General features: G+C 36.2%; 1 long non-coding RNA gene across 1 annotated transcript in view; it reads left to right on the forward strand.

Annotated features, from left to right (window-relative positions):
• Positions 1-14,851, forward strand: part of LOC143664232 (uncharacterized) — a 62,124-nt gene extending 47,273 nt beyond the window's left edge. The window contains exons 5-6 of the long non-coding RNA XR_013166385.1: positions 7,043-7,102; positions 14,807-14,851. This is a non-coding gene — a long non-coding RNA (uncharacterized LOC143664232). The remainder of the gene's footprint in view (positions 1-7,042; positions 7,103-14,806) is intronic.
• The last annotated feature ends 996 nt before the right edge of the window (positions 14,852-15,847 follow it).

Here is a 15,847-nt window from a genome sequence, read left to right on the forward strand (position 1 = left end):
AAGGACAATGGACCTTAAGAAAGAACTCATTCAGCATCCCATGATTTTGCCATTTCTTTTATTTTATTAAGGAACTTTTAGGTTTACAGAACAGTTATGCAATAAAATACAGGATTCACATATACCACCTGTTTTAGTTTGCTAAAGCTGCCAGAACGCAATATACCAGAAATAGATCGACTTTTATAAAGGGGATTGATTAAGTTACAAGTTTACACTTTTAGAGCCTTAAAAAATGTCCAAACTAAGGTATCCAAAGTGGGATACCGTGATTCTGAGGAACGGCCGATGTCTGTCACATGGGAGGCGTGTGGCTGGCATCTGCTGCTCCTTCTTACCAGTCCCGTTGCCTTCAGCTTCTGAGTCCAGTGGCTTCTCTTCAGGCGTTTGTGGGTCTTCACTTAATTCCTCTGTGGCACAGCTCCAGGCTCTGGCTTGCTCAGCATCTCATGGGAAGGCACGTGGCGATGTCTGGGCTCCTCTTCTGGTTTCCGGTTTCAAATCGCTGACACAGACTTTATGGGTCCTTCTGGCACTTTCCTCTGCATCTCCAAACATCTGTGTGTCAGCTCTCCAAGAATCTCCAAATGTCTGTGTCTCTGACAGCTCTGACCTATCTCTCTCTCTGTGAGCTTTTTCTAAGAACTTAAGTAAACGAATCAGAACCCACCTTGAATGGGAAGAGTCTCATTTCCATCTAATCAAAAGGTCCAACCCACAGTTGGGTGGGTCACATCTCCATGGAAGTAATCTAATCAAACGTCTCACCCAATTGTGGGTCACATCTCCATGGAGACAATCCAATCAAAGGAGCCACCCTACAATATTGAATCAGGATTAGAAGAATAAGACTTTTCTGTGGGACACAGCAGTTTCAAACCAGCCTGACATCCTATTATTAATACCTTGCATTGGTGTGGGATATTTGCTACCATTGATAAAAGCACATTGTTATAGTCATACTATTAACTATAGTCCATGCTTTAACTTAGGTTTCACTGTGCAGTGCAATCCCATGGATTTAAAAATTTTTTAATTTATTACCATTTATTCAACCTAAAATTCTCCTTTTAAGCAAATTCAGTGGCCATTACTTTTAAGAGTGTGCTCTGGTCCAAGCAGTGGGCCAGTCATCAGGGACTGGGGTACCTGAGGCCAAGTTCCATGGGTGAGACAAATAAATTTTCCATGCGGAGTTGATCACATAGCCGTCTCCTCTATATCCTCTTTCATTGGTAATTCAGCAGGGGTGGGACTTGATGACATTCAATTGATATCTTTTGGCTGCATTACAAAAGCAGAAGGAAAGAATAGGTTAGGACTTTTCAAAATTAGTTAGTCTTAGTAATAATTGAAAAATATTTTGCATTTCCACCCTCATCCAATTTCTAATAATGTGTGGATGGATGTTTAAAAGTAGAGAAAGGGATGGAATAACGTGCACCACCTCATGTGTGAAGTGGCCTGGACTTGAGTCCCAATTATGAGATTCTGTTTTATTTCTCTAAATTGCAGATTGTTGTGTTAATAATACTCCTCAGTTATTAACTTTTTGTCAATCTTGACCTATGCAAGACCATTCTCATGATCTTTATTTTCCTCCTTCCTCCCCAATTCCCAATTTCTCTTCCCCTCTCACACAGACCAATATTAAAGCGTTTTATGCATAGCCTTAGGATACATAGATCTTTAATACAAGTTAGAGGTTAGCTTTCTTTTTCTCCAAATAGCAAACCCCATTGTGCAATTTCATCTGTTATAAGACTTATCCTCTTCCCGTTGATTTGTGGTTCCAACTTTATTGCATTTCAAGTGTCAAGATATGTATTGATCTTTTTCTTTGTACATTTTTATTCATCTATTTGTTGTATTCTTCACTAGTGACATATTGTTTTTATTATTACAGCTTTATTGGATGACTTAGTGTCCTATATGATGTCATCCTCTCTCAGGCATCCTTAAGAGCAGGAAATAGAATACACTGCAGATATTTCTGGTATGAAAGGTTTTAATTCAGAGTTGGATGGCTTATGTGATCACTGCAGTGGCTGAAGCTCTGGGTTGGAAACTGTTCCTCTTGCAATTATACTCTCACCTCCAGAATCGACCCAAGGAACTACTACTGCCCAAGGAGCTTCTGGAGTGAGTCCAGATTCAAGAATGTCCAACCAGTCTGTCTACAAGGCTGGAGCATAAACATCAGTTCTTTGATCCTGGAGAATATCCTAATGCTCTAACCCTGCCTGTCAGTGGAAGAGCCAAAAAATGGCTCCTGGCTTTTGTAGGCCTCACCTAATTTGCGTCCTGAATCCTATCTGCAAATGAATCTGGGGAAAGTAGTTGATATTCCAAGTTCTCCTACCAAGAGGGTGGAAAATGGAAATTCGCAGAGCTGATTTTACACGTCCAGCAAACTCCTGTTTATTGTTAGTTTCCAAATGATTTAGGTATGTGAAGGATTTATCCCCCCATATGCATTTAAAACTGAATTTGTTGAATTTCCCAAAAATGCCAGCTTGAATTTCATTTGAGAAAACTCTGAATATATACATTAATTAGAGGGCAAATTGCCATCTTTATTTGATTACACTATTCCATCCAAAATAATTGTTTATACATGCATTTATCCTAATATTTTTTAATGTTTTACAATTGAGTTTTAATTTTTGTTTCTGTGAAGTTCTTGTGAATCCTTCTTAGGTTGATTTCCAGCCATCATTTATAATAACAAAAACCATAAAGTACATTTTTTAGACTGTTGCTGTTAGAATGCTACTGATCCTTGTAAGATGATTTTGTATTTTCCAACCTTGCTTAAGTTGACTAGGGTTTTTACATGGTAGATGTCATGTATGAAACTCAAGACTTTTCTCTCCACTTGCGTTCCTTACAAATTTTCTGCTTTTATCTTGTCTTTTATTAGACAAGACTTCTAATACTGTGTTTAAAAGCTTCAGGGTAAAAAAAGTAGTCAATTGTGATGATAAAAAAATTTATTCTTCTAGCCTCCCATATTCTGGAGCAGCTAGAAGGAAAAATCTGAAAGGATGATATGGTAGCCCATTACAGAATTTGGGATCTGTCCTGTAACTATTTGTTGAAGAGTGCTTTGAAAACCATTGCTTTTGCCTTACTTTTTTTGTATATATGTTATACTATAAAATAAAAAAAGTTAAAAAAATAAGCTTCGGTGTCCTTGGGCATCCTTATCTTTTACCTGATCTAAATTGTTTCCATTAATTAAGTCTAAGAAAAATTTCAAAGCTATCTCTACAGTTTCAAAATGCATTCAATATTTAGCACCCTATAATAAATAAAGATCTTCACAAAGCTTGTCATAGAATGTAACAATCTTTAGTTGGTAAATCATGTTAATAGACTTTATGCTGACAACCTGTTCTTGAATTTCTGAACAAAACCCACTTGACTGTGATGCATATTATTTTTACCGCACTTTTCTATTTAGTTAACTCATATTTCATTGAAGATCATTGCATCTATTTTCTTTAGTGAAATGAGTCTATGATTTTTTTATTCTATTTACTTAGTTTTGGAATAAAGAGCACACTGATTGCATTAATTGGGTTGGCCATCATCTTCTATTTTCCTATACTTTGGAACATCTTGTCTAAGAAAGAGTGCATTTGTCACTTGAAGTATAATAAAAATTTTTGAGGTATGCGGGGTATTCATATGCCAATTTCTTGCATTTTACTTTTCTCTATATTATCCATTTTATGGTATCATTTATGACATATAATTGTTAATAATAATCTATTTCTTTGTTTGCTCTGAATTTTCCACTTTGCTTTTTTCCATTCCTTTTTAAAAATTAAACCTGTTAGATATGAGTCCATTTTATTAATACTACTGTTTTCTAATATTTGGTTATCTATCTTTATTATTTCTTCCCTTAATTTTTCTGTTTTCTTTTTCTTTTTCCAACTTCTTGAGATAGATATTTCAATTTCATTGTTTCTATCATTTGTGTTTTCTTATGAATATGTTTAAGTAATGCATTTTACTTCATATTTCACTATATCTACATTGTTCCAATATTGGCATATACAGTTTTGTTATCATTTGACTATGTATATTTTCAGAAAGTTCCACTATCATTCTCTTTTTAACATAAGGGCCACTTAACATATTATTAAATTCTATAGATATGTATACTTTTAGTTATCTTTCAGCTATTGATTTCTAATTTTAGTAGCAAAATTATAGTTGGAGAAATGATATATAAAATATTGAAATTTTGGAATTTATTGTGGCTTCTTTACGAAGTTATAGTGTATTAAGTTAATGTATATACACTGTCAAATACGTAGAAACTTGAAAAAAAACATAAAAATATGGGAGGGTACATGGATGGTTCACTGGTAGAATGTTTGCCTTCCTAGCAAGAGACCCAGGTTCAATTCTTGGACCATGCACCCTCTCCACAAAAACAAAATAAAATAATTAAAATATGGGCATACTCACCCCTGTTTTCAAAACCTTGGTCAAGGTACGTTTTATGCTTAATTTAATATCTAATTTTTAATAATAGAGTATTGCTTGATTTATTAATTCAGTCAAAGAACTTTGTATATCATCTATGCCAAGAATTATTTTAATTCCTCTTGATTTAAAGAATGTTTACTTTATATAAGATGGAATTTAGTGTCCATTTACAGTCAGTAATAGTGAGGATATAGAAGCCCAATCTATTCCACATTAATATTAAGTCGTTTCTTCTTTATTTGACTTTAAAATGTAAACACCCCTTGGAAGGATGAATCAGAGACTCATATTTCTCAGTGAGAATTACTTTCTCAGATTCTTTCTTCATTCACCTGTTTAGGTAGAAAGAATCATGTGAAAACGGACTCCCAGGAAATAGAAAAAGAAAAGAAAACAGGAGACACAGACATTAGATTTTGCCTATGCACTAATAAGTAATCAATACATCTAGACTTAAATGATTGTGAATATTATCCAGACTTTTCTACATCAGAAAATGTCCCCTGAAAAAGAAAAAGGGCCCCTTTGTTTGCAGATCTGATTTGCTTTGATGTTAACAAATTCTGGCCTTTGCTTGGTGGCCCTATACATCAATAGTTAACAAAGTTTCTTGAACTTTTTAATATTAACACCAAGGAAATGCCCTCCCTAAATAGTACCACTAAGCACAAGTGACGTACACAACGTGAAACTTTTAACATGCAGCCCTACACGGAAGCAGAGGGATAGACCAGTGTTGGGTGTGATGACACTGGAAAAAGACCATTCTAAGAAACACTATGTTCAGAAAAATGGTGTGGTGGGATTTTTTTCAAAACAGTTTTATTCACATGCCATACGATCCACTCAAAATGCACAATCAATGCCTTTTGGTATAATCACATAGTTATGCACTCATTACCACAATCAATGTGAGAACATTGTCATTACTCTGAAAAAAAAATCCCATACTCCTTACACTCTCCTGTTATTAATGTTTAGCCTTGGCATAGTGTCTTTGTTCCAAATGATAAAGGAGTATTACAATGTCACTGTTAACTTTAGTCCTTATTTTGCATTAATTGAACTTTTCCCCTTATACTACCCTTTTATTAATACCTTGCCATAGTGATGTACATTTGTTCTAGTTCATGTAAAAGCTTTCTTATATTTGAACAATTAATCAGTCACTGTCCACCCTGTCCCGTGTTTTACCTCTAGCTTTCCTTCTAGTGACATACACGACTCTAGCCTTCCTCTTTCAATCCTATCCACACTCAGCATTGTTAGCTACACTTAAAGTGTTGTGCTACCATCACATAGTATTGTGCTATCCATTTCCAAACATTTATAATCAATGTTATTAAACATTCCTTACAAATTAAACATCAGATCCCCATTCTCTGCCCTCTTTCTGTCCCCTGGTAACCTATTCTCTAGATTTTAACTCCCAGAGTTTGCTCATTATAATTAATTCATATTAGTGAGACCATATAATATTTGCCCTTTTGTGTCTGTCTTATTTCGCTCAACATAATGTCTTCAAGATTCATCCACCTTGTTGCCTACATCAGGACTCCATTTCTTCTTATGGCTCCATAATACTCCATTGTATGTATGAATCAGTTTGTTTGTCCACTTACCCATTGACAGACACTTGGTCTGTTTCCATCCATTAGCAATTGAAAACAATGCTGTGGTAAATATTGGTGTGCACATGTATTTCTGTCCTAGCTTTCAGTTCTTCCAAGTATAAACCTAGTAATGGATCATATGGTAGTTCCATTTTTAGCTACCTGGGGACCACCAAACTGCTTTCCAGAGTGGTTGTGCATTTTAAATTCCCACCAGCAGTGAATAAGTGTTCCAATTTCTCCACATCCTCTCCAATACTTGCAGTTTTTTTTTATTGTGGCCATTCTAGTAAGTGTGAGACAATATCTCATTGTAGTTTTGATTTGCATTTTCCTAATAGTGAAATAGTTGAGCATCTTTTCATGCACTTTTTAGCTATTTGTATTTTCTCTTTGGAAAAGTGTCTATCCAGGTCTTTTGCCCATTTTTAGATTGGGTTGTTTGTCTTTTTATTGTTGAATTGTAGGATTTCTTTACATATTCTGGATATGAAATCCTTATTGGATATGTGGTTTTCAAATAATTTTCCCCATTGTGTAGGCTCCTGTGTTAGAAATTTTGATGAACTGAGTCAGAAGTTTGGGTCTGTGTTAACTATTGTGTAACTATGGCAAGATACCTAATTTCTCTGGCATTAAACTCATTTAGTGTTTGGTTGATAATCATAAGATGATAATAATTGACAGAAAATACCAAAAGTAATATGCTAAGGACAAACTTTCCTATTTAGGTAAAAGTCACCTTATCTGTACATGGATGGCCATTTATTTATGAAATGTTCTCTGTATCTGTGGCTGTCTGTCATTTTTTAAGGCAGAAGAAGATAGGCTAGGTTTTACTTGTAAGGGAAGCTAGAAAAATGAATGAAAATGTGTGGAAGAAGGTAATGATTCCTTTTTTTTTTCTTTGTGTTTCCATTTAGTTTCTCAAGAACGAATCGAAAGAAGCACAGGAAGGTAAACCCAGAAGTGGCAAGGAGGCGGTAAGAACTCAGCACATCAAAACGTGCTCAGGAAACTCTGAGATTGACTTCCACAACCTCTTTCCCACTGGAGCTAATATCTTAGGCCTCTTAGAACCAAAATTGAAAACAAATCTTTGGTGATTAATTCTGTGACTTGGCAGCAGATATTAGATGAAAGAGAGACAATGTATTAGTGCACATGTGGTTTTTAAAAAATTGTTATATAAAGTAAGTGCACAAAAATAAAGCTAGAAAAGCAGATTTTGGTTTTGGTTGGCTATTCGCAATGGCCCCCCTTCCAAACTATTCCTCATACGTCAGCCAGAATAATCTTGAAAATATAATTCGAATCATTTCATTTCCTTGTTGAAGACCTTTCAATGGCTTCCCCATCAACATTCAGGATAAAATTAAAACTCTTCACTAAGCCCTATGAGCTTATAAGTTTTTGCTTCTGCATATCTCTGACAAGTTATTCTCCAGGCCACTTGGCTCATTTAAATCTCAAATCTCCAAGCTTATTCTCAGTTTAGCACCTGGATGCACGCTCTCCCTTGACATCTGAGCACACAGTGTGTTTATTTTCTATGCTTAGATTCTCCTCCTGTAGAAGGTGTCTTTCACACTGTCCTTGGAGAGGCCCTCATGACTTGACTGTATCAGAACGCTGTTTTCCACACTCCGTGATTTTCTTGCACTGCACCCTATTTTTATTTTCCATGGCTTCTCCCTCAACTTGTAACTTCATGAGTTAGCTTAGTTTTATGTAACCCATCTCTCTTTGATGTTTACATTCTTTTCAAGGCATTCAATGTCTGTTTGACTTGTTATTGGTTATCCGTTGCCAAACACTTACAAGCTGCTCAATGGAAAAAGAAAAAAAACGGAGTGGAAAAATCAACAGGTATTTAAACACTGATATCTTGCCCAGTCTTAGATCAACAGAAACAACTTCCTTTGTTTCGTAATCATGTCTTTCATATCTTTGTGTTCAATCTTTTCTCTAATATTTTCATCTCAAGACCTGGGTTTCTTTTTCTGATATGGCCTCTTCTCTTACGTTGCATGAAAGAGTGCACAATTTGGGGGAGGGCATAATGTTTTGACTGATCCAAAATGATACTCTTTGGCATCAGCCATTTCCTAAGTTGCTCACCTACACTCTCTCTGCACAGAGAAATAGGTTGGCTTGTCATGTGAACCCTTAGGGACAACAGAGAAGCTGCGTTGGGTACTATGAGTCTGTAACAGCCCTTTAAAAATTGTTGCTGAGAGGAAGGAGCAAAGATTTGGTAATGTTGCTGAATTAAGGTTATTCTCTCAGGCTCTCACTAATTGAATACAGTATCATATTGAAGTCATTTAAACTAGGACTTAACCGAATTATTTCTGTAATGAGTTCTGAACCAAATATTCTGAGTTCCTCATGGATATTGGAATCTAACTTAACATTTTCAAAGACAAGCAAATCTTTACTCCAAACTATTTGCAGACCAGGATTTCAGTTTAAATGAGAAGAAATGAGATGTTTCTAGTGTCCCTATCTAAGGATATTTTATAAGTGTGCCTCATGAAAATTTAACCAATCCTCTTGGAGAAGTCTGAACTTGATTATCACAGGAAATTGCAGTCGACCAACTGATTATATTTTCCTATAATTCTTTCATGCGCTAGAACTGGAATATCATATCATTCATTTAATTCAGGTCTTTAAACATATTTACATAGGGGCAGCATCAACTCTTTCAGGTCATTAACTTTTAAAAATGTATGTTTATAGAAATGTAATAAAGTAATATACATCCATTTAGGGTGAACGGTTTCATAAGTTTAGTAAAACATATACAGTGGCAACCACTGGTCTGATGTCTACAATTTTGCTTTTTTCCAAAATATCATAGCATTTTGTCCTTTTATCATTATTGATTTTTTTGTTTCTGCTTGCCCTCACTTGAAAAAAAAAACTTCCTATTCTAACTGATTTGAACTTCAGACTTTCTTCTTCCATTTCTAATTTTTCTTATTTAGTATCGGGAGCATATAAAAATTAAACCTTCCCTCTAAATAATATTTTAGTTGTACCTTATGTTTTGTCAAAGGAAACAATATTGTTCAAAGAGTGTAAATATTTTGCTACCTTTCTTTTTATTTATTCTTGGATCTGAGTAGTTTAATTTCAAAACTTGTCCTATATTTTAATATTAAGTTCTTTTTTATTGCATTACTACCAATATCTGTGCTATTCCACTCTGTGGATTTTATCAAAGTGTTTGACATATATTCTATATCAATTTTTAGAGAGGGTACTTATAATTCTTTAACTTTTGATTTCCTTGTTTTTTAAATTAAGTTTAAAGTATGGCTCTTTTAGATTGTGGTTCTGAAAATAAAATAGAAAAGTATCAATGCATATTCATTAACAGAATGTTTGGCTTCCACTAGTCCTGAATAATACTTGTCCAGTTCTTACCCCCAGGCAAACCAGCTGTGTTCACATTAACTCTTATGTTTTCATAGTTAACCTTTAACCATTCTATCTTCTAGTTTTCCACCATTAGTTTTCATCTTAAGCATGCTTTACATTGCCACTGCTCAGTTTTTAGAAATATTTGGATTCATTTATTGCTGCCTCTAATGTTGTTCAGTTTCTGTAAAGTTTTCATCAGTCCCTTAAAACATTTTCTCAATTTATGCAAGCCCACTTAACTTGTTTATTTTTTAAATTCCTATTCGAATCATTTGCATTCTCATTATAAATAAATCATTTTATTTATCTCTCTGAGATGTGTTGTTACTGTGTTTTCTCTTTAATTACATATGGTAGGCATTCTCTTATATTATTTAATTAATTTCTCTTCTGACAATAATGATTTGCCTTCAGTATACTTTTCTACTTTTTTTGTCATTCTGTTACATTTTTGCAACATTATACTTAGTTCTTTGAATAGAAGAAGGTCATTTGTACAATAAAGCTATGTTTGTGTACATGCACATGTGTGCATATGTGTTTCTGTGTGTGAGTATACTGGGGAAGGTTGCAGAGAGAAGTAAGCTAACATCCAGCTTCAAATTGGTGTTTTGTTTCGTGCTGCCTCCTCACCAAATATCTTCTCTCTGCCCCACGCGGAGGTTTGTTGGTCCGGTCAGAAGTGAAGAGTCATACAGATTCCATCACTTCTTACCTCCACATTTAGGCTTCGGAGTCAGGGGACAGAGAAATAAATTGTGGTATGTTAACAACCCCACCTTTCCTATGGCCCTTCGTCTTTCTTTTGTCCCTTAGCGATCCTCAGTATCTCTCTTATGACTGGTTTATAATCCTCAGTGCCCAACACTGTAATCTCTTCATTAAGATTCTTGAAGACCTTCCCATTTACTATTTTTGGGGGGGAGTATACAATTATTTTTATTACTATTGATGACAATGATTATACCTCAATGTTTTATTCACTCCACCTGTCTCCCTGCCTTTATTTTTATGTGCAGTCTCATTGAGATATATTCACATAACATAAAATCATCCAGAGTATACAATCAGTGGCTCATAGTATCATCACAGGTGTGTGCACTCATCACCACAATCAATTTTAGAACGTTTTTATTACTCCAAAAAGAAATAAATAGATAAAAAAGAACACCCAAAATATCCCATAGCCATAGCCCTTACCCACCCGTGTTATTCATTTATTTTTGTCTTTGTTTTATTACTCATCTGCTAATACACTGGATAAAGGCAGGGCCAATCACAAGGTTCTCACAATCACATGGTCACATGATAAAAGCCATATAGTTGTACAATCACCATCAAAAATCAAGTCTGCTGGAGTACAGTTCAACAGTTTCAGGTATTTCCTTCTAGCTGTTCTAATACACTACAAACTAAAAAGGAGTATTTATATAATGCATAAGAATAACTTCCAGAATGACTTCTCAGCTTTATTTGAAATCTCTTGGCCACTGAAAGCTTCCTTTGTTCCACTTCTTTTCCCATCTTTGTTCAAGAAGTGTTTCTCAATCCCGTGATACCAGGACCAGGTTCATCCCTGGGAGTCATGCCCCACTTTTCCAGGGAAATTCACACCCATGGACACCATGTCCCACATGGGGGGAGGCTGCAGCAAGCCATTTGCAGAATTAGCTTCAAGAGAGACACCACATCTGAGCAACAAAAAAGAAAAGAGATTCTCTGGAGGTGACATTTAGGCATCGTTATAAGTAGGCTTGGCTTCTTCTTTTCAGGAATAAGTTTCATGAGGGCAAGCCCCAAGACCAAGGGCTTTGCATATTAAATTGGAACTCCCTAATTCTTGAGACAGTATCACGAGTTCTCCAGGTGAGGAGTTAAATATTTCCACATTTTTCTTCAGTCGCTTGAGGGGACTTTGCAGATCTTTTTAATTTTCTACCTAGATTACTCTGGTATGTATGGGTTTTATATTAACCTACACAAAATAACAAGATCTCATTCCCTACTCAAGTTTCCATGTAATTAAGTTGTTTTACTTTTTTTTCTAAGTTTGATTGGGGAGTTTAATCCATTAACATTCTATAGTATTACAGTAAAGGCAATATTTTCTTCTACCTTTTTTTTTGGATTTTATATGTCATATTTTCTCTCTTTGTGCTCTTACTGATAGTCTTCACTTCTACACTCTTCTCCAAGTCTCTCTCTCCTCTCTCTTCCTATCTGACTGCAGTACTCCCTTTTGCGTTTCTTTTCTTATTATATATATTTTTGTATAGTGCATGATGAGGTCACATTTCATTATTTTTCCATGTGAGTATCTAGTTATTGCAGCACCATTGATTGAATTTTTTGTTTGTTGCCTTTTTATTTGTTTGTTTGCTTGTCTGTTTGTTTTTGGGGAAGTGCATGGACAGGAATTGAACCCGGATCTTCCACATGGGAGGCAAGAATTCCACCACTGAACGACCCTTGCATCCCACCCCCTTTTGGTGTTTCTTGTAGAGCATGTCTCCTGTTCACCAACGCTCTCGGGGTCTGTTTGTCTAAAAATATTTAAACTCTCCATCATTTTTGAAGGACAGTTTTCCCAGATATAGAATTATTGGTTTGCAGTTTTTCTTTTTCAGTATCTTAAATATACTATAACACTGCATCTTGCCTCTACCGTTTCTGCCGAGAAATCCATGCACAGTGTTGCTGAGCTTCCCTCCTATGAGATGGATCACTTTCCTCTTGCTGCTTTCAGAATCCTCACTCGTGTTTGACATCTGACAATCTGGACAGTGTCTTGGAGTAGGTCTATTTACATCTATTCGTCTGGGGTGTGCTGCACGTCTTTGGCCTGTAGTTTTATGTCTTTCATAGTTGGGAAATTTTCGATGATTATTTCTCCTATTATTCTTTCTGCTCCTTTTCCCTTTTCTTCTCCTTCTGGGACACCCATAACACACGTATTCATGTGTTTCATGCTGCCATTCACTTCCATGACACCTGCGTGTATGTTACATTCTTTTCGCTCGCTGTTCTTTTGTGTGTAGGATTTCAGATGTCCTTTCCTCTACTTCACTCACTATTCCTTTCTTCTGCCTCCTCAAGTCTGCTGCTGTATATCTCCTCTGTTTTCATCTCTTCTACTGTAACTTTCATTCCCATAAGCTCTGTCATTTCTTTTTACGAGCCTTTGAGTTCTTCTGCGTTGTCTCACAGTGTCTTCCCTTCGTATCTTTCATCTCTTTTGCCATATTTTCCTTCACCTCATTGATCTGATTTTTCATTTGATTTAGAAGATTTGTTTGAACATCTTTAGTTAGTTGTTGGAGCTCTTATATGCCATTTGAAGTGCTAGTTTGATCTTTTGGGCCACATCTTTGCTTTTCCTAGTGTGACTTGTAACTTTTTGCTGGTGTCTATGCATCGGATTTCCTTGATTGGTTTATTCTTGAGGTCATCTTCTAGCTTTTACCTAGAGTTTTCTTGTTGGTTGGTGTTGTTCTCTATCTGCTCTTTGACATTCAAATTATTCTAGACCTGTAGCATAGCTTCTGCTTAACTGATCATAATTTTTCAACTCTTGTTTTTCTGGTTCTTACACTGCCTATATGGAATCTTTTTTTGAGGAGATTCTCTTTGGAAATGATCAACCCCAAAGAGCTCTTCCTAGACCAGGCAGGTGCTGGACTCATGAAGAGGGTGTAAGCAGTATCAAGAGTCCCTGAGGAAGAGACCCAGCAGTTTGCCAGTTTTTCCTGTGATGCCTCTTGATTCTGTGCTTTTCCTATCCTGTCCAGCAGGTGGGACTCATCAGCCCACAGTGCCCCACCAGTATAAAGTTGTGCAGTGCCTTTAATTCTCAGCAGACCCTGGCCCTGCCAGGAGTGTGCTTGATACAGAGGCTGTGGTAGAAGGCAAACTTAAGCTGTTTCTGTTTTCCAGCACCTGGGGACTAAATGAGAGCCACCATTTTTGCTGGACCCTGCCCTGCCCCCCTTTTTAAGGAAGAAGATGTGCCTTTAGGCATTTATCTACTTCACCTGAAAAGTTACTTTGTCTCTCAGACATTTCTTACCTTTGCCCTTGCCTGGGGTAGTGCAGAAACCTGAGACTGGCTGCAACTTTATTTAATGGACTGCTACAAAGTAAAACAAAAACAAAAACAGAGGGCATTTTTCAGAGCTGGACTTCAGAACCACCCCCCCCCTCGGTTTGCCCCCCTCCGTTTGCCAATCAAGAACTGGAGTTGTTACCTTACTCTATGTGTTCCTTGTCTGGGGCCACAACCCTTTTCCAGTATTCTGATCTAAGCCAACTTCAAAACTTTCTGTTTTATTTTTTTCCATCAGCCTTGCCTCTTCTTTGCTGGGAGAGACCTCAGGATTCCTTTCATGCCTGCTCTTGGTTCATCCATGCTCAGAGCTTGTATTCAGTAGTTGTGTTTGTTAACTGCCTTAGCAATTGGAGCTTGGTTAAGCTACCTTCCCTTTCTCCTGTCAGAGACTGATTCTTTTTCCCACAGGGAAATGACTCCAAAACAGCATGCTGTACAAGCTGGGGAGGGGAGGCAGCCTTCATGGCTTGGGAGAACTTACAGTTCTGCCCTGTGGTCTTGGCCCTCCCACCCATTCCAGACTGTTGCACAATGTGTGTCTGGTCACAGGAGTCCCCAAACAGTTGTTCCAGACAGTTCATTGCTACTTACTAGCTGCCCTGTAGGACTAACTAAATTCTACACTTCCCTACACCGCCATCTTGCCCTGTCTGTTGTCCATCATTTCCTTTTTTTCTTTTAATAGTGCATTTTATTTATTTATTACATGTGCAGGCACTGGGAATTGAACCCGGGTCCTCTGGCATGGCAGGCGACAACTCTGCCTGCTGAGCCACTGTGGCCCGCCCCATCATTTACTTTTAAGGTTATATAATTCCCCTCATCAAGGTCAGAAGAGGATAAAATTCAGTTTCCATCTTCTCCCTTGAATTGATCAACATTTTACTATATTGCATATGTACTTTCCACATGCAGTCTGATAGTCTAATAATTACTTAGTTTCATGAAATACGGGGTGTTATTCTTTGTTTTTCAGTCTTTTCTTGGTTTTTGATGGCTTGTCAGAAAGGGCCAGAGAAAGCAGGCATTTAATTTTACTTATCATGTGAAATGATCTTCAGCTTAGAGCAATGAAACACTTATTGGAAGTGCACTTTCAGTTTTGGAGACACCTCTGTCTCATGTCTCATGTTATCTTTTTTATTTGTAGGCAGGAGACAACTGTATTGGAGAGACAAAATCGAGATAAGGAAAGTAAGTCATGACTTCCTAATATTATTTATACTTGGGAAATTTCATATTTAAATATATAAGCTAGCTGGCCTCTTGATATTATTTTGAAGAAGACTGGAAGTATTACTGTTTTGAATACTTACTGTAGATGTCTTAATTCTTACTTTGCCTCATAAGACTGATAAATATATGCTTTGTATTATGGTTAATTTCTGGTATGATTTATCTCAAGCAAATTTAATATATTTCTGTGGGAAGTGATTAACCAAAATACTACTCATTTAAATTTATATATTAGTGATTAAAACTAGGGCCACTTCAAATATTAACTGGTAATTAGACTGGTTTTTGCTCTTTCTGCTCTGCTTGACATAGTGTCTATGCATAAGAATCATATAATTACTCAAAATATAACTATGAATAAAATTTTTCAATTCCTAGAGGCAAATATATCTAAAGGAAGCTTGATTTGTTTGCTATCACTTCAACAGTCTTCTTGAACAAATTGTATAGCCTCATTATTTGAAATTTTTCATTTCCCAATCACATCTCACTCATCTTCTGGTGCTATCACTGAGGATGTCATACGTCACCATGTTAGTAAATAAAATAACATTTTAAAAAATATTCTCATTGAGAAATGCTCACACACATACATTCCATAGATGGCGTGCAATCAATGGCTCAAAATATCATCACATATTCATCACCATGATCATTTTTTAGAACATTTGCATCACTCCAGAAAAAGAAATACAAAGAAAAAAGAAAAAATCTCATATATACCATGCACCTTACCCCTCCCTCTCATTGGCCACTAGTATTTCTATCTACCCAATTTCTTTTACCCTTGGTCACCCATTATTTATTTATTTTTATCCATATTTTTCACTCATCTGTCCATACCCTGGATAAAAGGAACATCAGACACAAAGTTTTCACAATCACACAGTCACATTGTAAACATTCTATCTCTATACAAAGGTCTTAAAAAATCAAGGCTACTGGAACACAGCTC

Source organism: Tamandua tetradactyla, chromosome 20, assembly GCF_023851605.1.
Source record: "Tamandua tetradactyla isolate mTamTet1 chromosome 20, mTamTet1.pri, whole genome shotgun sequence".
Lineage (NCBI taxonomy): Eukaryota > Metazoa > Chordata > Mammalia > Pilosa > Myrmecophagidae > Tamandua > Tamandua tetradactyla.